We start from the raw sequence: 23,529 nt of genomic DNA, 5'->3' as shown, positions 1-23,529 counted from the left end.
CATTTCTCAATAATAACCCTGAACGTTAATGGCCTAAACTCATTAATCAAAAGACATAGACTGGCAGAATGAATTAAAAAGAAAGACCCAACAATATGCTGCCTGCAAGAGACTCATCTCATAGAAAAAGACATCCACAGACTAAAGGTGAAAGGATGGGTAAAAACCTACCACGCACATGGACTCAGTAAAAAAGTGGTGGTTTCCATCCTTATATCAGATAAAGTGGACTTCAAGCCAAAGTTAGTCAGAAGGGATAAAGAAGGACATTTCATACTGCTTAAGGGAACCATAAATCAGGAAGACATAATGATAGTAAATATTTATGCCCCAAACAATGGGGCATCCCAGTCCATCAAACAAATCCTTCTCAACTTCAAAAATCACATAGACCACAACACAATAATTCTGGGCGACTTTAATGCAAAGCTGTCACCCAGAGATAGATCTTTCAAAAAAAATCCAACAAACGAAACCATAGAACTCAATAACACAATCAATAACCTAGACTTAAAAGACATATATAGAATATTCCATCCATCAACGAGTGGATACGCTTTCTTCTCAGCAGTACACGGAACCTTCTCAAAAATAGACCATATATTATGCCACAAAGCAGCCCTTAGGAAATGCGAACAAATAGAGATACTGCCTTGTGTTCTATCAGATCATAATGGACTGAGAGTAGAAATCAATGACAAAATAAAAAAGGGAAATTACTCCAACACTTGGAGACTAAATAATATGTTATTGAATGAAACATGGATAACAAAAAACATCAGGGAGGAGATTAAAAAATTCTTAGAGGTTAATGAGAATGATGATGCAACATATCAAAATCTCTGGGACACTATGAAAGCGGTACTAAGAGGAAAATTCATTGCATGGAGCGCATTCCAGAAAAGAATGAAAAGTCAACAACTAAATGACCTAACATTACAGCTCAAAGCCCTAGAAAAAGAAGAACAGAATAACAGCAAAAGTAGTAGAAGACAGGAAATAATTAAAATCAGAGCTGAAATCAATGAAATTGAAACAAAAGAAACAATTCAAAAAATTGACAAAACAAAAAGTTGGTTTTTCAGAAAGTAAACAAAATAGATAAACCCTTAGCCACACTAACAAAGAGAAGGAGAGAGAAGAATCGAATTACTAAAATACATGAGGCAAAAGGAAATATCACGACAGACACCACTGAGATACAGAACATAATGAGAAGCTACTTTGAAAATCTGTATTCCAACAAAATAGAAACTGCCAAAGATATTGACAAATTTCTAGAGACATATGCTCCTCCCAAACTGAACCAGGAGGACCTACATGATTTAAACAGATCAATATCAAGCAATGAAATAGAAGAAGTCATTAAAAATCTACCATCCAAGAAAAGCCCAGGACCAGACGGATTCTCAGCCGACTTCTACAAGACCTTCAAAGAAGAACTCACTCCAATACTTCTCAAAGTATTCCAGGAAATAGAAAAGGAGGGTACCCTACCGAACTCATTCTATGAAGCTAATATCACCCTCATACCCAAACCAGAAAAATACACATCAAGGAAAGAAAATTTTAGACCAATATCCTTGATGAATATAGATGCAAAGATCCTTAACAAAATATTGGCAAACCGTATCCAAAAACATACTAAGAAAATTGTGCACCACAATCAAGTGGGGTTCATTCCTGGAATGCAAGGATGGTTCAACATTTGTAAACCAATAAACGTAATCCATCATGTCAATAGACTTAAGGATAAGAATCATATGGTTATTTCAATTGACGCAGAAAAAGCTTTCGACAAAATACAACACCCTTTCATGCTCAAAACACTAGCAAAAATAGGGATAGTAGGAACATACCTGAACATTTTAAAGGCTATTTATGCTAAGCCCCTAGCCAACATCATTCTTAATGGAGAAAAACTGAAACCATTCCCTTTAAAAACAGGAACAAGACAGGGATGTCCTCTTTCACCACTGCTATTCAACATTGTCCTCAAAACTCTAGCCAGAGCAATTAGGCAGACTAAAGAAATTAAAGGGATACGAATAGGAAAAGAGGAACTTAAGCTGTCACTATTTGTGGATGGGACGATTCTATATTTAGAGGATCCAAAAACCTCCTCCAGAAAACTTCTAGACCTCATCAAGGAATTCAGCAAAATAGCAGGCTATAAAATCAACACGCATAAATCTAAAGCATTTTTATATGCAAGCAATGAAACATCTGAAAGGGAAATGAGGAAAACAACTCCATTTGCAATAGCCTCAAAAAAAAAAATCAAATACATGGGCATCCATCTAACCAAAGAGGTAAAAGATCTCTATGATGAAAACTACAAAACATTGAAGAAAGAAATTAAGGAAGACCTTAGAACATGGAAAGATCTCCCATGTTCTTGGATAGGCAGAATTAATATTGTCAAAATGGCCATACTACCAAAAGTGCTATACAGATTCTATGCAATTCCAATTAAAATCCCAATGGTGTACCTTACAGAAATAGAGCAAGCAGTCATGAAATTCATCTGGAAGAATAAGAAACCCAGAATAGCTAAAACAATCCTTAGCAGGAAGAATGAAACAGGGGGTATCACAATACCAGAATTTCAGTTATACTACAAAGCAATAGTAACAAAAACAGCATGGTATTCGCACCAAAATAGACAGGTAGATCAATGGTACAGAATAGAGGACATGGACACAAACCCAATTAAATACAATTTTCTAATACTAGACAAAGGTGCCAAAAATATGCAATGGAGAAAAGATAGCCTCTTCAACAAATGGTGCTGGGAGAATTGGAAATCCATATGCAACAGAATGAAACTAAACCCCTATCTCTCACCCTGCACAAAACTCAACTCACAATGGATCAAGGACCTTGAAATCAGACCAGAGACCCTGCATCTTATAGAAGAAAAAGTAGGTCCAAATCTTCACCTTGTTGGCTTAGGATCAGACTTCCTTAACAGGACTCCCATAGCACAAGAAATAAAAGCAAGAATCAATAACTGGGATAGATTCTAACTAAATAGCTTTCTCTCAGCAAGGGAAACTATCAGCAATGTGAAGAGAGCCTACAGAGTGGGAGAATATCTTTGCCACTCAGACTTCAGATAGAGCACTAATTTCCAGAATATATAAAGATCTCAAAAAACTCTACACCAAGAATACAAATAACCCAATCAACAAATTGGCTAAGGAAATGAACAGACACTTCACCAAAGAAGATCTACAAGCAATCAACAAACATATGAAAAAATGTTCACCATCTTTAGTAATAAGAGAAATGCAAATCAAAACTACCCTAAGATTCCATCTCACCCCAATTAGAATGGAGATTATCAAGAACACAAGCAACAATAGGTGTTGGAGAGGATGTGGGGGAAAAGGTACACTCATACATTGCTGGTGGGGCTGTGTCGCTGGCTCTTTGCAGTACAAAATCCGTGGATATTTGTCACCGCCTGCAGCAACAATTTGCACGGGTCTTATGGGTGGTAGACTGGAAACTGAGCTACTTCTATCTCTGGGCTGCTTCCTTGCTTGCTTGTTTATAGAGCATAGAGGAAATGAAGTTTACTTGCTTTGAGAGGGGAGAGAGAGAGACAGAGAGAGACTTCGAGAGAAGGACAGGCTTTGCTTAGAGCTTAGAGGAAGAGAGACTTGCTACGCCTTACTTAAGGTCTACTGCTTCTTACTGGTGCGTCCTGAATCCTGTGAACTAAGGGTGCATCTACCTAAGGTGCTTTAGTGATGTGTCTCAGTTCTCCGCTCCGCAATCTACCTTCCGCCGCTTTCTGCTAGCTGCTGTTTCTATCTGCTAGCTGCTGTGCTTCTTCTATCTGCTATCTGCTGTGTGTTTTTTGTTCTCTTGCTCTGCCTACGCTTATATCACCTCCAGGAGGCGGAGAGCAGGGCCACGTCTCTTATGCAAAGATTAGCAAGATGCTAGAAGTCCGAGCAGGCACAATTAGGAGTGCTTGAGAACACATGTGCATACACTGTGTGCATGGACGATAAATCACCTCAATGTGCTTATGTCAATTAACCTCCTCGCTGCCAATGTGATCAGGCGCCGTTCTGGCACGGTCAACATGGCACAGCCCCCAACAATTCCCCCTTCTTTTTATACAATGAAAAGAAAGCTGGCAGGGATCGTGTCTGTCTTAGGTTCCCACGGCAGAGCAACATCCTTACCCATCATTGGACAATGAGGCTCTAGCCCTCATATCCTGTCTTAGGTTGGTATGAGCTCCCCATGAATCTTACCCGTCTTTGACTACCAATCCAGCACACCAAGCCATACACTGGGAGGTTGTTCTGCTTAAAGGGCGGCCATGGCCTATTTTATGATGACATAAGCCTGTTGACTGGCTTTGAGGCATTTGTAGGTGTAAGATAGAATTAACACAAGCACACCCAAGCCTATTAGTGTAAAACCTAAAATTCCCAAAATCTGGTGCCAAACTGTGCTGAAAATAATTGTTTCACCCTTTCTACATTTTTTAATATTAACTCCATTAACCTTCTAGTCAGTGCACTTCCCTTTACTTATAAACCCTCCTTAAAGGTGAGGTATCAACATGAGTGATTAGAAAGTGAGTTACACAGGATGAAAATAAGCAGCATGCTTTACTGAGAAAAAGATGAAAATCATCTGTGTGGCTAAATCAGCTTATGAGGGCTATGGGTCCAACCAATTCCAATTTGGGAATTGCCCGAGTGATGCAATCACTATCAGCAAAAAGATCTGTTATTCCCCAAACTCTACAAGGGCTATGACAACTGCTTCCATTTTGTGAGCCTTGAGTTGAAGAGTTCTGTGCTTGTTTCTTAAATGATTTGGTAACATCTTTCCCTGAACATCAGTAACTAATTTGCACTTGTTAACCCAATGTTTTCCCTTTCTGCACTTTCGGCAGAGGCCTGGGGTACAAGGTGTAACAGATTTTACTATAGTTATTTCTTGGCTTTTCTTTTGTTAGGGCATTGTCTCTTTGATGCTGTATATATGTGCATACTCTCCAGGATCATATTAATTTTGAGTATCTATTGAAGCATATTAGCCTTCTATTAGCATATCAACATTTCTAACTTGCTACTGCGTTTCTGCAAGCAGTTTCAACAGCTATTTCTTGCCACTGAGCTCTCCAACTAGACATTGTCCTCCAGATAACACTGCTCTGCATAGCTTTCTCCAGTCATCACTGTCTAAGTTCTTTGTATTAGATTCAGCTCTCTCCTATCTTTTTCCCTTTTTCTTAAGTTTTCCCTACCACTTAGTTATTCCTTTTTTGGCGTTCTTTGTATTAGGTTTAGCTTTCTCCTACATTTTTCCCTTGTTCTTAAACTTTCTGAGTAATTGTTTTCTAAGTCATTACCACACAATTATTCCTCACTTTGTTTTCCTTAACAGTTCTTTTCTGTTGCTATTAGATCCTGTTTATGAAGATCCCCTTGTGGCACATTGAGCAACTTTTTCTCTATAAACCCTGGGCTTATTTTTGAAGGAGTTTGAACATATGATTGTACAGTGGTTTCCTTATTTTCTAATTCTTCCCCAGTGTTTCCTTCCTCCCCAGAACTTTCCTGTTTTGGGTTACCCCAGAAAACTTCCTTTTTAATTTCTCCCAGCACCTCTTCTCCTAGTAATATATTTTTCACACCTCCTTTTGAATTATCCCTTCAGACTTGACTATGATCTTTCTGAATCCATCCTTCACTGTACAAAGGCCACGCTAACAGTAGTACAAATACACAATACAAAATACACACATTCCAGAGCTCCTTTCAAAGACATGAACTCTTGACAAACAACAAACACACAAAATCTTATTATTTTAATACCTGGCCAGTCCACTGGGGGTTACTTTACCCAGCTCCCTGTACTTGGGCCCTCTCCACTGGGGGTTACTTTACCCAGCTCTCTGTACCTGGGCCCTCTTCAACCCAGCTTCCTGTATACTACTTTAAATTTTCTTGACTTATTTTACTTGACTTGTTTTAGTTTTAAAGACAAACAACACAAATACACGCATTTTTGCACTTCACTGTCATGTCCTTTGTGACCTTTAGGTTTTGACCAACACTATTTCTTTTTACTATCCCTTGCCCTTAAACTGCTCTGGCCAGAGACTACTGTGAGGTTCCTACTTTCCCTGCTATATCTATTCCTGGAGGCAGATCTTGAATTTTCCCTTGCCCTATTCCTGTGAGGTTCCTCAGATTCCCCACCGAGCAGATTTCCCTTTTTTCCTGTAAGGTTGTTGTTAATTTTCCTTCCCTGCATGCTACCCATTCCCCATACGGGCCACCATTTGTCTCTGGCTTTTTGCGGTACAAAATCCGTGGATATTTGTCACCGCCTGCAGCAACAATTTGCACGGGTCTTATGGGTGGTAGACTGGAAACTGAGCTACTTCTGTCTCTGGGCTGCTTCCTTGCTTGCTTGTTTATAGAGCATAGAGGAAATGAGGTTTACTTGCTTTGAGAGGGGAGAGAGAGAGACAGAGAGAGAGACAGAGAGAGACTTCGAGAGAAGGACAGGCTTTGCTTAGAGCTTAGAGGAAGAGAGACTTGCTACGCCTTACTTAAGGTCTACTGCTTCTTACTGGTGTGTCCTGAATCCTGTGAACTAAGGGTGCATCTACCTAAGGTGCTTTAGTGATGTGTCCCGGTTCTCCGCTCCGCAATCTACCTTCCGCCGCTTTCTGCTAGCTGCTGTTTCTATCTGCTAGCTGCTGTGCTTCTTCTATCTGCTATCTGCTGTGTGTTTTTTGCTGTCTTGCTCCGCCTACGCTTATATCACCTCCAGGAGGTGGAGAGCAGGGCCACGTCTCTTACGCAAAGATTAGCAAGACGCTAGAAGTCCGAGCAGGCACAATTAGGAGTGCTTGAGAACACATGTGCATACACTGTGTGCATGGACGATAAATCACCTGAATGTGCTTATGTCAATTAACCTCCTCGCTGCCGATGTGATCAGGCGCCTTTCTGGCGCTGTCAACATGGCACAGCCCCCAACAGGGCTGCAAATTAGTGCAGTCACTCTGGAAAGCAGTGTGGAGATTCCTTAGAAAACTTGGAATGGACACACCATTTGACCCAGCTATCCCACTCCTCGGCCTATACCCAAAGGACTTAAAATCAGCATACTACAGAGATACAGCCACATCAATGTTCATAGCTGCTCAATTCACAATAGCCAGACTGTGGAACCAACCTAGATGTCCTTCAATTGATGAATGGATATAGAAACTGTGGTATATATATACAATGGAATATTACTCAGCCATAAAGAATAATAAAATTATGGCATTTGCAGGCAAATGGATGAAATTGGAGAATATCATGCTGAGTGAGATAAGCCAATCTAAAAAAGCCAAAGGACAAATGATATCACTAATAAGTGGAAGATGACATATAATGGGGGGAGGGGAGGGTTAGTGTTAGGGTTAGAGTTAGGGTTAGGGAGGGGGGCAAGTATGGAGGAAGGAAGGACTGTATAGAGGGAAAAGAGAAGTGGGAGGGGTGTGAGGGAAGGAAAAAATAATGGAATGAATCAAACATCATTACTCTATGTAAATGTATGATTATGCAAATGGTATGCTGTTACTCCATGTACAAAGAGAAACAACATGTATCCCATTTGTTTACAATAAAAAATAAAATAAAATAAAGAACACAAGCAATAATAAGTGTTGGCTTAGATGTGGGGAAAAGGCACACTCATACATTGCTGGTGGAGTTGCAAATTGGTACAGCCACTGTGGAAAGCAGGATGGAGATTATTCAGAAAGCTTGGAATGGACCCACCATTTGACCCAGCTATCCCAATCCTTCATTTATACCCAAAGGACTTAAAATCAGCATACTACAATGATGCAGGCACATCAACATTCGTAGCAGCTCAATTCACAATAGCTAGATTCTGGAACCAACCTAGATACCCTTCAATTGACCAATGGTAAAGAAACTATGGAATATATACACAATGGAATATGACTCAGCCATAAAGAAGAATAAAATTATGGCATTTGCTGGTAAATCACTGAAGTTGGAAAATATCATACTGTAGGACCCCCCTAAAAGGAAGACCCTTAGTGGAGTCTCAGGATGGCGCGCTCCAGGAAACACAAGAGACCGGCTTGATGCAAAAGCATGAGGCACTTTAATAGCGGAGCTCCGGGCCAACACATATCTCACGCAGGAGATAGAGGAGTTGACCCCGAGGCTCAGAAATCAGGGGTTTATATAGGAAAAGTTAGGGAGTTTGGCGCGGGTACACATAATTGGCTGATTCAAACATAAGCGGGCTAATTTCGGGCATGATTACATCAGCAAGTAGTATGTGCAAATTGACATTCCAGTAATGTGGTAGGGCAGTTTATTTTGGTTAGCAGGTGGTCAAGTTAACCTTAAAGAAAAGGGAAGAAGGGGGAAAGTGGGTGACACCAGATGGTCCACGGCCTTGTGGAGATTGTTTATCCTCCATGGCCAGTTAGTTTTTGATGATTTGGCAGTCTTATTTTAGGCTTGTTTAGGTATGTTCAGGCCTCAGGCCTGTCCCTCTTTGTTTCTTTTTCTAAGTTCATTTGCTAGACTACAGATTCTGTGCTTTAATTATGGGCACTTAAATTTTAACTCCTTCAATGCTAACTAAAATAGGCCAAGCCCAAAAAAGCAAAGGCTGAATGTTTTCTCTGATAAGTGCATGACAATATATAATGACCGGGCGGCTTCGTGCTGAGCTCCTGCGGCCGAATTGGCCCAGTGTTCGTTCCGCCGCGGCAACCGCAGCCGCCAGGGGCGGGCTGATGGGCTACGTCGTGCTGAAGGCGTCGCTGAGCGCGCCTGGCAGCGAGTCCGACAGCCCGGCGGGCATCGGTGTTGGCAAAGGCAGCCTGATAGCAGCCACCCGGTGGTGGTGGTGGCGCCCTGCAGCGCCGGCCGCCTCGCATGTGCCCCAAGATCAAGCAGGAGGCGGTTTCCTCGTGCAAGGTCGGTCGACCCCTAGCGCACTTGAGCGCTGGACCCTCGCTCAGTAATGGGCACCCGCCTAGCTCACACGATTTCCCTTGGGGCGGCAGCTCCCCAGAAGGACTACCCCGACTGGGTCCCGAGGAACTGCTGAGCAGCCGGGCCTGTCACTCTGCCCTGCCGCTTCCCCAGGATTCCATCCCCATCCGGGAACCAACTATCCACCCTTCCTGCCTGACCAGATGCAGCCACAGGTCCCGCCGCTCCACCACCTGGAGCTCGTGCCACCTGGTTCCTGCCTGCCTGAGGAGCCCAAGCCAAAGAGGCGAAGAAGGTCGTGGCCCGGGAAAAGGACCGCCACTCACGCTTGCGACTATGCGCCTGCGGCAAAACTATACCAAGGGTTCTCATCTCAAGGCACACCTGCGAACCCACACAGGTGAGAAACCCTACCACTGTGCCTGGGACGGCTGCCGGTGGAAATCTGCGCGCTCTGAAGAACTGACCAGGCACTACCGCGAACACACAGGGCACCGCCGGTTCCAGTGCCAGAAGTGGGACCTGGCCTTTTCCAGGTGGGACCCACCTGGCCTTACACATGAAGAGGCACTTTTAAATCCCAAATAGTGGATATGACTCCCACTGCCAGAGGAGAATTCAGTATTTAGTATTTTTTTTTTTTTTTAACCTTTCACACCGTCTTCCCACGGGGAAGGAACCCAGCTGGCAAGCACTACAATCACGGCCAAGTTCCCAACAAGTCAGCTTGTGAACAAAGCGATAACCAGTAGAAAGGAGGAATGCAAAAGACAAATCAAAGAGCAGATGGGGTCTGTGAGTGGATCTTCTATATTTCCAATTCTAAGTCCAACTTGAACATGCCTGGACTTACAAAATGCCAAGGGGGTGACTGGAAGTTTGGATATCAGGGTATAAATTAGATCTGAGAGTTGGGGGTGGGGGAGGGAAGACCAGAATTCCCTTGGATTGTGTTTCCATGCAACATTAAGCATAAAGATCACCTTGTATTCTCTTTGCCTTCTAAAAGCCATTATTATGATGTTAGAAGAAGAGGAAGAAACTCAGGTACAGAAAGTGTGTTTTAATAGCCTATATCAATGGTGCTTGGTGAGTCTTGGTTCTAAAGGTACCAAATGAGGAAGCCAAAGTTCTCAAACTGCTGCATATATTGACAAGGAAAATCTACTTTTGTCTTCCGACCTACATGTATGACCTAAGTCAGGTAAATACACCTGGTTTACTTTTATATTTTTATGCAGTCTGTTATGCACTGTGGTTTCAGATGTACAATAATTTTTACAATGGTTTATTCCCAAGTATGCCTTAAGCAGAACAAATGTGTTTTTTTCTATATAGTTCCTTGCCTTAATAAATATGTAATATGAATTTAAGCAAACTTCTATTTTGTATATTTGTAAACTACAAAGTAAAAAAAATGCACATTTTTTGGAGTTTGTATTTTGCATATTCAAAGTGAGAATTAAGTTTTAAATAAACCTATAATATTTTATCTGAAAATAAATAAATAAATAAATAAAAATTAAGATAAATAAGGAAGATGTTCATATTTCCCCAGGGGAGGATGAGTTCCCTCTTTCCTTTTGTATTTGAGTTCTCAAAGACTGATTTGCACGTTCTATGATTGTCTTTCCTAGCAGGTTATGAGGGATACCAGTAGGATGACAAATGTTCCATGATTCACAAAATTGTTTAAATCGAGCACTAACAAAACATGGCCCATTACGTGCCTTCAAGGACCAAGGTATTCCCATTATCAAGAATGCTTGCTTTAATGCCTGAATGGCACGTTTTGTTTTCTCACCACTGAAAGCAGTAGCATGAATGTAACGTGACTATGTATCTATACTTACATGAACAAATTTTAATTTCCCAAAAGAAAGTATGTCTGTGACATCCATTTGCCGTAACTTATTTGGTTGTAGACCTCTAGAATTTACACCTTGAGACTGCAGAGGTCCTAAAGGCAACAAATGTGCACATTTGGCACATGTCCAGACCAAATGTTTGCATGAGGAAATAGTTAGATCTGGGTACAAACAATGTAGAGACTGAGCAGACATGTGAAATCTAGCATGTGGCTCATGTTCAAATTAACCCAAACACATCTTATTTCACCCACCACATTTGCAATTCCATTTTTATTTTATGGTTCAGCGTTGTTTATCCCAAAGGTAGAATGACCTTCCCTTTATCTTTATATTGGACTCCCCTTATTTTGCTCTGGCTTCCACATACGAGAGGAATCATTTGACCCTTGACTCTTTAAGTCTGGCTTGTTGCACTCAGCATGATGTTCTCCAGTTGCATCCAGTTACCAGCAAATGGCATTTTTTCACTCTTCTTTATGGCTGAGTAAAACTCCATTGTGTGTGTGTACCACGTTTACTTCATCCATTCACATATGGAAGGGTGTCTAGGTTGGTTCCATGACTTTATTGTGAGTTGCACTGCTCTCTACGTTGAACTGCATGGTACGCAGGAGCATCTCAATCAAGGAACAAGAGAGCTGGGCGTGTGCTGGATTCATCCCCAGATTTTTTGACAAACCTTCATGCCACCTTCCAGAGTGGCTGCACTAAATTGCAGTCCCCCCAACCATGTATGAGTGTGGCTTTTCCCCCACATCCTCCCCAGCATTTATTAATTTATTATTATTTGCATTCTCCATGACTGCCATTCTGACTGGCGTGAGATAAAATCATATCATCGTCTTGATTTGCATTTCTGTAATTGCCAGGAATGTTGAACATTTTCAAATATTTGTTGACCATTGTGTTTCTTCTTTTGAGAAAAGTCTCTTTAGTTATTTTGCCCATTTATCGATTAGGTTATTAGTTCTTTAATTTTTTAATTTTTTGTGTGTGTCAAGTGTTTTGAGTTCTTTATATATTCTGCATGTTGGTCCCTTGTCCTTTATATATTCTTTATATACTCTGGTTCTTGGCTGTGCAGAAGCTTTTTCATTTGATGATGTCCCATTTATTGATTTCTGTTTTTGTTTTTGTTTTTTAACATAGGGATCTTGTTAGGGCTGTTTGTTCCTGTGCCAATATTATGGAGTGCTGACCCAGTTTTCTTCCAGCTGCTGCAAGGTTTGTGGTCTGACTTCTAGGTCATTGGTCCATTTTGATTTGACCTTTGTGCAGTGCAAGAGACAGGAATCTAGTTTCATTCTTCTGCATGTGGAGGTCCAGAGTTCTCAGCACCATTTGTTAAAAAGGCTGTTTTTTCTCCAAACTGTGTTTTTGGCTTCTTCGTCAAGTGTCAGATGGCTGTAAGCATGTGGGCTGGTCTCTGAGTCTTCCTTTTTCTCCCCTGCTCTTCTTGTCTGTTTGATGCCCGCACCGTGCTTCTTGGTCACTACGGCTCTGAGCATGACTGGACCTGGGGTCTGGTGATGCCCTGCATCGCTCTTCATGCTCGGTGTTGCTTTGGCTCTTCCAGGTCTCCTCTCCTTCCACATGAACTTTCAGAACTGTTTTCTCTACTTCTGTGAAGAGTGTCATTGGTATTTTGATGGGATTGCATTGACTCTGTACATTGCTTTTGGTCAAGTGGCCATTGTGACATTATTAAATCTGCCTATCTAGAGCATGGGAAGTCTTCCCATTTTCTAAGGTCCTCTTCAACTTTTTCCTTCAGTAGTCTACAGATTTTATGGTATAGATCTTTCACCTCCTTGGTTAGATTATTCCAAGTATTTTATTTTAGTTTCTTTTTTTTTTTTTTTTTTTTTTTTTTTTTTTTGAGGTTGTTGTAAATGGATGGTTTTCCTGATTTTTTTCCTCTGCAGAATCGCTCTTGGAGTATAGGAGGCTAGTGATTTATTGGTGTTGATCTTCTATCCTACAACTTTGCTGAGTTTTCACCCCTCAAAGTCAAACTAAGGCTAGATAATAAATGAGTGAAGAAGAGAGCAATTAAAATGAAAGAATTCCGTATTTGTGTGTGTGCATATTTATATTTATATATTATAATCCATCCACACAGAGCATGTGCACACAAAGACCTATGTGCACACATATATGATCATGCAGAATGGACAAAAGTAAAACAAAATAATAAAAATTAAAAATATAAGCACTAAAAAGCAGCATAAAATACAATATCATAATAAAACAGAAGGAAGAAGGAGAACTGGTGAAGAGTTCTCCAAGAGACACATGGGGCTGGATTCCACAGAGGTGGTAGAAGTGTTGGCAAGGATGGATTTCATTCTGTTCATCTGGTTTGGGGCCCTGTGACCCTTGGTTGAGGGCTGGGGCTGCCAAGTCCAGAATCTTCAGTGCCTCCCCAAGCTGCCAGCCACTGTGGCCAGGAGCCATGCTGGCTGTGGTCACTGGGCCTCCATCTCCCAGCACAGGACAGGGAGGCTGGTGGCTGGGTGGTGTGCGCAAGTTCCCCTGCAGGGTCTGTCCTGGCTGATGCTGGCCGATGCTCGGGACTCGATTGGTAGGCGAGGTCTGACCCATAAACCCTGTGGCTGGGGCTGGGGCCAGTCTTTGCTGGACGCTCTGGCCTTAGGGCCTCCTGCAGCTGCCCCTGCTAGGCTGAGGAGTCTAACCCTGACAGGCTTCCCATCGCCCACCTCATCCTGTCACCCAGAACCAGACCTGGAGTGGGGGCCAGTCGTTTGATGGGTTCCTGGCCTCTTCCCTAGCCCGAATGGGACAGAGGCACCAAAGGGGCTTCTCCCATGGGAACACCCCGCCTCTGTGCCTATCATCAGTTACGTGGTGTGACATGTTTATTAATAAACAATGGCAACTCCTATGTAGTAGAATTGCTCTCTTTTGATCCCTATTGCTCCTAAACAATGTACCATGTGAACAGTGATTGTGTCGATGTTAGCAACCATTCTTTAGTTTGTACCTAGATAAGGGTCATTTTGACCCACTTCCCCCTCTGTCGATGGTCTCATGATGTTAATGTGTAATTTTGAATCATAGCAACAGACACTTATGATTAATGTGATTTTTGGTATAAGAACCCCTACAACCCTGTGGTCAGGGCTGTTCTCCCAATAGCCATTTTTTGGGTCATTGTGTGAGATAGTCAGCAGGCCAGCTTAATAAAGACTCTCAAATTTGGACTTCTCAGTGGTGATCGGTCTGTTCTTAAGTTGTGCCCCATAAAAAAACTAGAAATGAAATGCCCAGAAACATTTGGAAGAATCCCCAGCCCTGGAAACGAAACTGCAGACATCTAAATGATCTATGGGAAGTTTCATGAAAAGTGGAAATTGCATATTGAAAGTAATAAGACTGAAAATGCACCTATCAAACTGTGTAGGGCACAGCTAGAGCCCAGAGATGCACGACTCATCCCAGAGGAGTGAAAACTCGTGTCCACACAAAACCACACACATCATTGTGCACAGCAGTTTTACTCATATAACAAAGACGTGGAAGCAGCTAAAATATCCAACAGTAGGCTGCACAAGAAATGGTGGCCTGGGCATAGTATGAAGTGTCACTCAGGATTAAACATCAACAAGACTGCAGCTACACACAGCAACGTGGGCCGTCTCAGAGGCGCTGCGCTGAGCAGACAGCATGCAAATGTATGATTCCATGTATAAAGTGATTTTGCCATTTCAAGAATATTGCAAGTTATAACATTTCATAATTTTAATAAAATTAGAATTGGGGTTAGGAGTGGGGGCCAGAGAAATGGGTGTGAGGTCGCTCCTGGTTGGCCTTGCTGGCTCAGTTGGGGTCACACAGCTCAGGCAAGGTGACTGCACCTCACTCCTGCTAAGCTCCTCTGTGGTGGTCATGGCTGAATGTCTTGCATGTGGAGAGACCTGGGCGTCTCCCTGCCGTGCCTGTGTAGAAGGGGGCTCTGAGTTGCAGGCTGCAGGTGTCTTGAGTCCTACAGACTCTCCTCATTTTGCTGTGTCACTTTGCTCATGTCCACCAGCTCCGGGGCTCATATTGAGAATGGCCTGCTCATGAGATCTCCCCACATCTCACTGACCCACTCACTTTTCTCTTCCTTTCTGGGAGCTCCTCTTGTTTCTCTCTCCCTCTGATTCCTCAATAGTAGGACCTCAATTTTGTGAAGGGCAACAGAATCCCGCTTCCTAGCGGTCAGGGCGAATGGCCTCATCTGAAGTCTGCCGTGAACTCCTGGAGGAATCCTGCTCTTAGAAGCCACCACGGTTCGTCCCTCCTTTGTCTTCTTTCTGCCTTTTCTATCTGGAAGTGGGTAGAGGAGACATCTCATCACAACTGGGATGAAAGTACCAAAGTGGGGTGGACAGGAAGGAGGGAGACGGAGCCTGGGTCCAGGGCAGCTGCCTGAGCTCTGAACCCCCCACCCGACTCCACGTTATGTGAGAAAAAAGCTTCCTCTTGCTCATTTGATTTCATCCTTGTGCAGCCGGATGAAATGACTAAAGACAGCATTATCATATTTTTCTCTTAGAGTTTCCTATTGAGGTTTTCAAACCCTTTTAAACAGGGTTGGTCATGACTCCTTTCTTCATTTTGGTCTTTATTCTATTTTTTGGTAGCCAGGGTGCTAAACTACTGAGCCACATTCCCAGCCCTTTCTACTACTTTATTTAGAGACAGGGTCTCATTGAGTTACTCAAAGCCTCGCTAAATTACTAAGGCTGACTCTGAGCTGGTGATCCTCCTGCCTCAGCCTCCCCAGCCACTGGCATTAAAGGCATGAACCCAGTGCCATCATGTTCCTTGAATTGGATTCAACGATCCTGCTCTGATGACATGGTTTGCTTCTGAGTCCTAGAAACATTTTTTTTCTTAAATATACATATTTTGGTAAAACTTAAGCACATGTGTATTTGAACTCACGATTTGATTTAAGAAAACTTACTATAAAAACATCCTTAGGAGACATCAGGAAGTTGGAATGAAAAATTAGATTTTATTAGCTATTAGGGGATTACTGTGAAATCTGTACATGTCATAATGGCATGATGATTATTTTAACAGTCCTCTAACTTACCAAAGTATCAATAATTGGCTTAGAAAGACCTTGTGTGTGTTGGGGGGACAGGCTTCCAAGGGGAGCTAGAGAGGTAGGTGTTAGTGGATGTTGAGCATTTCTGTAAACACTAATTGTTAGAAAAGTTAAAAAGAAACCATTTCAGAGGGGACATGGGGGAAGGGAAGGGCTGGGGATGGGGAGGACAGGGGCTGAACCACGTTCCTATGCTCACATAGGAACAGGCCACCTGTGTGACTCCACGTCGTGTGCGACACAAGAGGGGGAAGTTATACTCCACGTGTGTGTGGTATGTCAAAATACACTACGGTCATGGGTGACGACAAAGAACGAATAAAAAATCAAAGAACCCCAAAAAAGAAACCATCTGATGTTGCTTCCAAATGCCTGGTGGGCTGGCTGGGAAGACAGGTGCAGTGCCAAGCGCTGCTGGTAGATAGCGGTGTTATCCAAGCCACGCGCCTACACAGACCGAAGGGCCACTAGGGTGGGTGGAGGCCAGACAGCACGCAGTCATCTTAAAAGTGTGATTTCCAATCGCCACCCAGAGAAGTTGGGCGGAAAAGTAAAATAACACCCCTCAAACCTACGAACTTATTACACCTGTAAAAGCACTTGGCATCTTGGTATAATTTGCCATGATACTTGTTGATAAAATATACATACACATATCTACCTCACTCTGTTTTTGACCAGTTATTTTTAAGCATGTATATATTTTCTGCAGAATATTATCGATTTATGAATGAAAATGACTTGGGGGTTTGCTTTAAAAGTTATACCACAAACTTTCCCCTATATCCTTCTGCAGTTCTCTCCCTTCCCCCTTGGGGTTGGCATGATTCAGTCCATAGAAGTCCATAGAAGGAATCGCCTATTTTAAGAGATTTTCTGATGATAACAATAGGCAACAATTCATAGATGACAGAATATCTCACCCAACAATGATGCCATGCTTTAATTCAGGTGGTCTAAATAGCTTTAGGGGGTGGCTGTGGAATTTGACGTGCAGATAATGGTACAGGCTCTGCCCCTGGAACTTCCGCCATAGAATTCTTTCTTGTGTGATTGTGGAGACATCACTTGTTCTTTGTGATCCCCAGTTTGGGTAATCTTTAAAAATCCTGTAATATGCACAGCCTTGTAAACTAAGGAAGTCTGATATTAGGCAATCAGTGCACAAGAGACGGTTTCTTTTTTGAGCAGGACAGGATGCCTTAGGTATCTGTGCCTGTGTCAGAGATTTTGCAGTCCTGCTCAGTACTCAGGACCCTGTGGAGTCCACATCTGCAGGTGCTCGTTTCTTATGCAAAATGGCGTGGAATTCGCACGCACCGGTGCACATCCTCCTGTTCACCCCAAACCACCTCCCATTACTCATGACACCAGGGACTGTCAGTGCCCTGCAGAGGGGTGAGGCTGGAAGGTCTTGGGGACAAGGATAAGGAAGAATTGTGTATGAGATCAGGACAGAGCAGCTCGTTTGACTATTTTTGATCTGAAGCTGATTGCATCTGCGTACGTGGAACAATCAGATGCAGAGAGCCCACTGATCTGTGTGCCTCTTTTCCCTGAAATATTTGAATTTAATTAAAAATGCATAATTAAATTCAAAAAGTACAAGTGTAAAGAGACAAACTAAAGTGAGATAAAACAACAATGCTAATCATAAGGATCAATACAAGTGTGGCATGATCCCGAAATAAAAGGAATAAAGACAACTTGCACTCCACCAAAATTAAACTTCTGCATTTTGAAAGACACAATTAAGAATACAAAAAGTCATGTCTGTAATCCCAGCACCTCAGGAGGCTGAAGCAGGAGGATTGCAGGTCAAGGCAGCTCAACAAGACCTTGTTCTAAACAAAGAGTAAGAAGGGCTGGGAATGTGGCTCAGTGGTTAAGCACCCCTGGGGTCAATCCCTGATACCAAACAAAAACAACAAACAGAAATGAAAAAGAAAAGAAGAGAGAAGTCATACAAATCACAGTCTGGGAGAAAATCCCCATAAAACACAAATGCAAGAAAGGAATTGTGTGCAGAATTCAACAGTCAATGATAAGCAAGATGGGGGATGGGCACAGTGGACCTGCACAGCGCTGGTGGGAAACACAAGGGCACGTAGCTTCTTTGATCTGTTTTAGGTTGATTTTTGTGCAGGGTGGGAGATAAGGGCCTGGACTCATTCTTCTACACATACAATAACCGGTTTTCCCAGCACCATTTATTAAAAGGGCTGTCGTTTCTTCAGTGTATGTTTTTGAACTCTGTCAAGGATCTGATGACTCCATCTGTGCCTTCTGGATGGGCTGTGTGTCTTCTATTCTGTTTCATGGGTCCATGTGTCTGTTTCTATCATAGGAGCACTAAAAAACTGCTTCTGCACATCACAGAAAGCAGTGAGCAAGGTGAGGAGAACGTACAGGATGGGAGACAACCCTTGCTCAACACTCTTCTGATGGACAATTGCTATGCAGAACATACAAAGAAATAAACTGAATGACAAAGGATAACCCAATTAGTGAATGGGCAAATGCATTAAACAGACACTTCTCAAAAGAAGAACTGCAAATAGCTGACAAATATATGAAAGACAGTGGTTCCATTCCTAGTTTCTTGGGGAATCTCCATCCTGCTTTCCAGAGTGGTCGCACCATTTTGCAGTCCCACCAGCAATGTATGAGTATACCTTTTCCCCCCTTCCTAGCCAACACTTACTGTTGCTTGTATTCTTGGTAATTCCATTCTCTAAAGTGAGATGAAATTTTAGTGTGATTTTGATTTGCATTTCCCTGATTGCTAAGAATGTTGAACATTATTTCATATGTTCTTTGGTCACATGTGCTTCATCTTTTGAGAAATGTTCGTTTAGTACTTTTGCCCATTTATTGATTGAATTTTATTTGTTTGAGGTCAAGTTTCTTGAGTTCTTTATGTTTTTTGGACATTGATCCCCTGTCAGAGAAGCAGCTGGCAAAGATCTTCTGTCATTCCATAGGTTCTGTCTTCACACTTGTTTCCTCTGCTGTGCAGAAGCTTTTTAATGTGAGGGCAATTCACTTACTGATTCTTGGTGTTATTTCTTGAGCATCAGGAAATAATGGCAGTAGGAAGGGGATCGGCATCTTATTAAGAAAGTCGGTGCCAGCACCAATGGGATGAAAAGTAAGGGTCCTGTGTTTTCTCCCCCATGTGGAAGCTAGAGACGGAAAAGGAAAAGAAAGGTGGAGGGGGTCTCATGAAAATTGAAGGGAGATCAATAGACTAGACGAGGGGCCTGGGGAGGGGGTGGGAAGAGGAGAGGGAGGGGGAGTATGAGGAGTAGCCCTGGCTGGATCCTATGGTCACACTGTGTGCACCGACAAAGATTCGACAACAAATTCTACCGTCATGTAGGAATGTAATGTACCATGAAAGAAATATGGAAAAGGAAATATGAAATCCCAATGGAAACAGGCAAGGACCTTGAACTGGTACCGCACAGGGTCTGCTTCAGGCTTTGCAGGCAGCGCCTGCTGCCCTGCTACTGTGGTTCATGCCAGAGATGACGTGGTTCTTCCCCATTTCCTCTCCTCCTCACTAACCCTGGGGAGGAAGCAAATGCCCTTCTTCCCGATCTAGGCCGGGTTCTCTGTCCTTGAGAACACACACCTGAGCACAGAGTAACTCAGACTTTGTCATGGTGCCGGAAGACCTAAGAAATGGGTGCTTCTCAAGGCTACACGTGAATCATAACCCTGACAGTCACAGCTGGAGTGTGGCCTTTGACTGCCTCTCTAAAAGCCCTTGGCTCCCCTGACAGTGAGAATTCAGCCTCTGGGACAGGAGTCCCTGTGTTTCTCTTTTGCTAGCAAAGCAACAAAACCCTTTTCTTTCTCTTAACACACTGTCCTCATTAATGGACCAGCATCAGGGATGAGGATGGATCTCTTGGTCCCAGCAGCTAGATGAGGACACTGATTTGTCTGAGAGTGGAGACTCAGCAGTTATATTTCACTGGGGCCTCCAAATCTTAAGGTGACTTTCCAATACCTCAAATAAAACTCTGGGTCCTTTTGAACTAAATGACAAAGGATATATTTTGGTCAGGGTCAGAGAGGCAAAAAGCAAGTAGTTCGGCAGTCTCCAACACCCCCATGGGGGTCAACTGCCCCTTAAAACTGGAAAACCACAAAGAAAGGAGGAGGGGGTGGCAGTTACAACCACAGGTTACATGAAACATATTTTCTCAGAAATTCTCAGCACATGTTCAGAAGGGCAAGCTCACATCCCATAAGTCAAGGGTATGGTGGTCAGTGTGCAAGGAGGGATGGGGAAGTGGTAGCTTCCATGGGAGTGGGCTCACGAGGAAAGGGGGATGATTTCACACAGGATGACTTCTCTGAACAAGAGAGGGTCAGCTGAGCTTAATGTTCAAATCAGCCCATAACAAGCTTCGATTGTAATTCAAAAATTACTTGAGAAGGACTCAGTACCCAAATCATGAAGCTTACATTATTAATTCTGATCAAATAATAAAACATACTGAAAAAAAAGTCTGTAAAGAGAAGAGGAGAGAGAAGGAGGGAGAGAGGAATACAGTTAAGGAAGAGGAACAGAAACAATGTCTTGAAAATACTAAAAAGCAATTTTCAACCTAAAATCCTGTAGCCAGAAAATTGAGGTTTCTAAGTAAATACAGAAACCTTTTCACACAAAACCTGGACAACGCATCATGGGCCTTTGCACAGCACAAGAAATGACCCAATGACTCTTGCAGACAAAGGCAGGTGGCAGCACAGGAAGGCCTCCATTGTGCAGAGGAGGAAAAACAAGGAAATATTGACAAAACTGCCTTTTCTTATCTAAAAGCCTTTCATATTTAATTGACTGTGTGCTCACAACTATACCAGGGCAGCATGGGGTGGGTAACATCCAAGAGTCAAATCCTGACAACAGCACAATTGAAACCCCTTTCCTGCAGAATCATGGGGCAGAGAATGCTGAGAGGAAGCTCCAGGCAGGAGGCCTCCAGGGGAGAGTCAGGAACAGGCTCAGCCTCCCAGAGGCCCAGCACCCTGCCTCCCAATTCCCCTCCAGCTGTTCAATACTCTCCCTCCACACAGGACAGGGCTGGCCTGTTCTCAATCCAGTGCCAGAAAGTATCTGTGAGTGACCTGAGAGGCCAGGACACTGAGAGTCCTGCCTGCTGACCACTCTGGAAGGAGAACTGCTCCAAGGGAAGCCAGAGGACACCTGGTGAAGACCCCCAGGCAGCCCAGGGTTGGGCACAGTGAGAACCCCAGGCCCTGGCCAATGGCAGCATCCACTGTCCAATGTAGGGGATGTCCCTGGAGATCCAGCAGAGAAGTCTCCCCATGCTGCACCTGTGGCTCACGTCCCACACACCTGCAGACACACCTGGAGCCAGCACCATCCAGGAAGCCACTTCAGATTTATCGCTCAGAGAAACAGGGGGAGAGTGAAAAACTATGGTTTAAGCTACTGGTTGGGGCAATGTTTTACACAAAAACACACAGTGCATGCAGAGGAACAGAAAGAAGTTCCACAAAGTATTGACAACAGTGCTTCACTGGGTGAATATACACATTGACAACCAGTACAAGGTAAGAGAACCTTACATAGGTTAAATTATATAAGTTTTTCTGACAAAGTGCAGAATTGTCAAGGGGACACAGGCTCGCCATCCTGACTCCCTGCATGACAGTTTAAAGCAGCCCCTGTGTGACCCCGCAGGACACAGCCTGGGCAAGATTAGTTGATGTCAACTATGACACGTGGGACAGTGGTGACCTCTTCATTCCCTGAGTTCTATGAAGACACAAAAAAACTCCTGAGTGGCTACAGGGAGAGACCAGAGTGTCCTCTTCACTTCCTATAATGCTGCTGTCTTACCAGGTAAAAATGTGAAACTACATTCATGCTTGAAACACATCAGCCTTTCAAGGGCTGAGGTCTTGGTGAGGATATTTTACAGGTTCATGTCGCCCTCTTGTGGGCAAAAGTGGGACATCTTAGCACAGAATTAAGTGAGAGGAACATCAAGGTGAGCTGCCTGGGTGTCCACAGGATGCTGTGCCCTCTGCTCTCCACACTGGTGTTCTACAGCTCCAAGAGGACAGCCACCCACCTGTCCATCTCGATGACACAGACACTCCAACCCAGAGAGGAGCTCAGAAACCAGCTGTCATACCTGGGAACCAGGGAAGAGGCCAGAGCAGAAATGTCTAACCAGGTCACTCACTGAGTTCAGGAGAGCTGAGGCCAAAACTAGGTGTCAAGTCCTAATTCATGTGTCCATCCTCCTCCAGTCCCAAGTCCAGAAGAGAAGAAGTGCAGAAGACGTTTAATGTGACCTGTGGTACATGTAGTCCAGGGTCTCTGACAAGAAGAGCAGAGGGAGAAAGGAAGTGTCTCTCATCAATAAGAAGAACTAACATAGAAACTTCTCTTGTCCACTCTCTCCAGTGGCCTCAAGATGTTCTTCTCTTGGGATGTGGTCAGTTGGCACTGAGTGTCACGAATGGAGATGACTAGGACAGGCTGTCCACCAACTTATAGACCCAGCTCCCCAGAATTTCACACTCACTGCCCCAGGTGGAAATGTCCCTACTCCTCTGAACTTGGGCAGGGCTCCTGGGTCTCCAGGTGAAACACAGGTTTCTTTCCACCAGCTCCTTTTAACCCTTGTGCTCCAGTTTCATTCACTAGAACAGGAAAAGGTGATGGCTAACACTGCTCCTGACGTTCTTGTATTTCTAGGTCACAGCAGACACCAGAAGCTCTACCAATACCGGAACTCCATGTTGTGGGCAGAAGAAATTCAGAAAATCAATACCTGTGAGGTGGGACTTGCCAGCCTGTCTCCTTAGCTGGGAGGGAGCCAGCAGCATGGCCCTCTGAAGGACTGTCCTGCAGGCAACATCCATAGTCCTGGATCTGTGCTATCTTAGGGTGGCAGGTCTAGGGCAAGATGACCACCACCAAGCAGGCTTCCATCATGGGCCTCCTGTCCACACCACAGGCAGCCTGGGCAGTTTCTCTACTGTACTTTCTCCAAATATAGACACATTATATATCCCCTGGGCTCAGAAGGCAGGCCCCACCCTCCCTCACTCTATCCACCCCACCACCCACCAGGCATTTGCATGCTGCTCCCTGGGAAGGACCTGCCTGCAAGGCTGACATAAAAGCTCAGCTCTAACCTGCCCTTCACTCACCAGGACTCCTCAGCTCACCTTCTCAAAATGAGGCTCCCTGCTCAGCTCCTGGGGCTGCTGATGCTCTGGATCCCTGGTGAGGACAGAGGGGATGAAAAAGAAGGGGGAGGGAGCTGAGCCCTGTGACCCCCTATCTTTCCATGTGTGCTCTGTCCACATGAGAGATGAGCAGGTCTGCCCTCCAGGATGGGGCAGGTGATTTTGATTAATATGAGATAGAAAAAGAAGGATCAAGCAACCTGCCTCTGATCAAGATTGTCACAATGAAAGACAAAGATGCTGTAGAAAATTTAAAAAGGGTCTCTCA

General features: G+C 43.6%; 1 long non-coding RNA gene, 1 pseudogene and 1 gene segment (V, D, J or C); 2 read left to right on the top strand and 1 right to left on the bottom strand.

Annotated features, from left to right (window-relative positions):
* The window catches only part of LOC306643742 (Krueppel-like factor 4), a 56,762-nt pseudogene extending 46,331 nt beyond the window's left edge, over positions 1–10,431 (top strand). The window contains exon 2 of the transcript in view: positions 9,177–10,431. The product of the transcript in view is annotated as a Krueppel-like factor 4 (transcript). The remainder of the gene's footprint in view (positions 1–9,176) is intronic.
* Positions 1–23,529, top strand: part of LOC306643750 (immunoglobulin kappa variable 2-29-like) — a 458,283-nt gene that overhangs the window by 359,870 nt on the left and 74,884 nt on the right.
* LOC306643766 overlaps positions 1–23,529 on the bottom strand; it is a 122,926-nt gene that overhangs the window by 28,021 nt on the left and 71,376 nt on the right. The window lies entirely within an intron of this gene.

Source organism: Sciurus vulgaris, assembly GCF_902686455.1.
Source record: "Sciurus vulgaris genome assembly, chromosome: 14".
NCBI classification, from domain to species: Eukaryota; Metazoa; Chordata; class Mammalia; order Rodentia; family Sciuridae; genus Sciurus; species Sciurus vulgaris.
The sequence above is the reverse complement of the archived record's forward strand: the minus strand, read 5'-3'. Positions and strand labels throughout refer to the sequence as shown.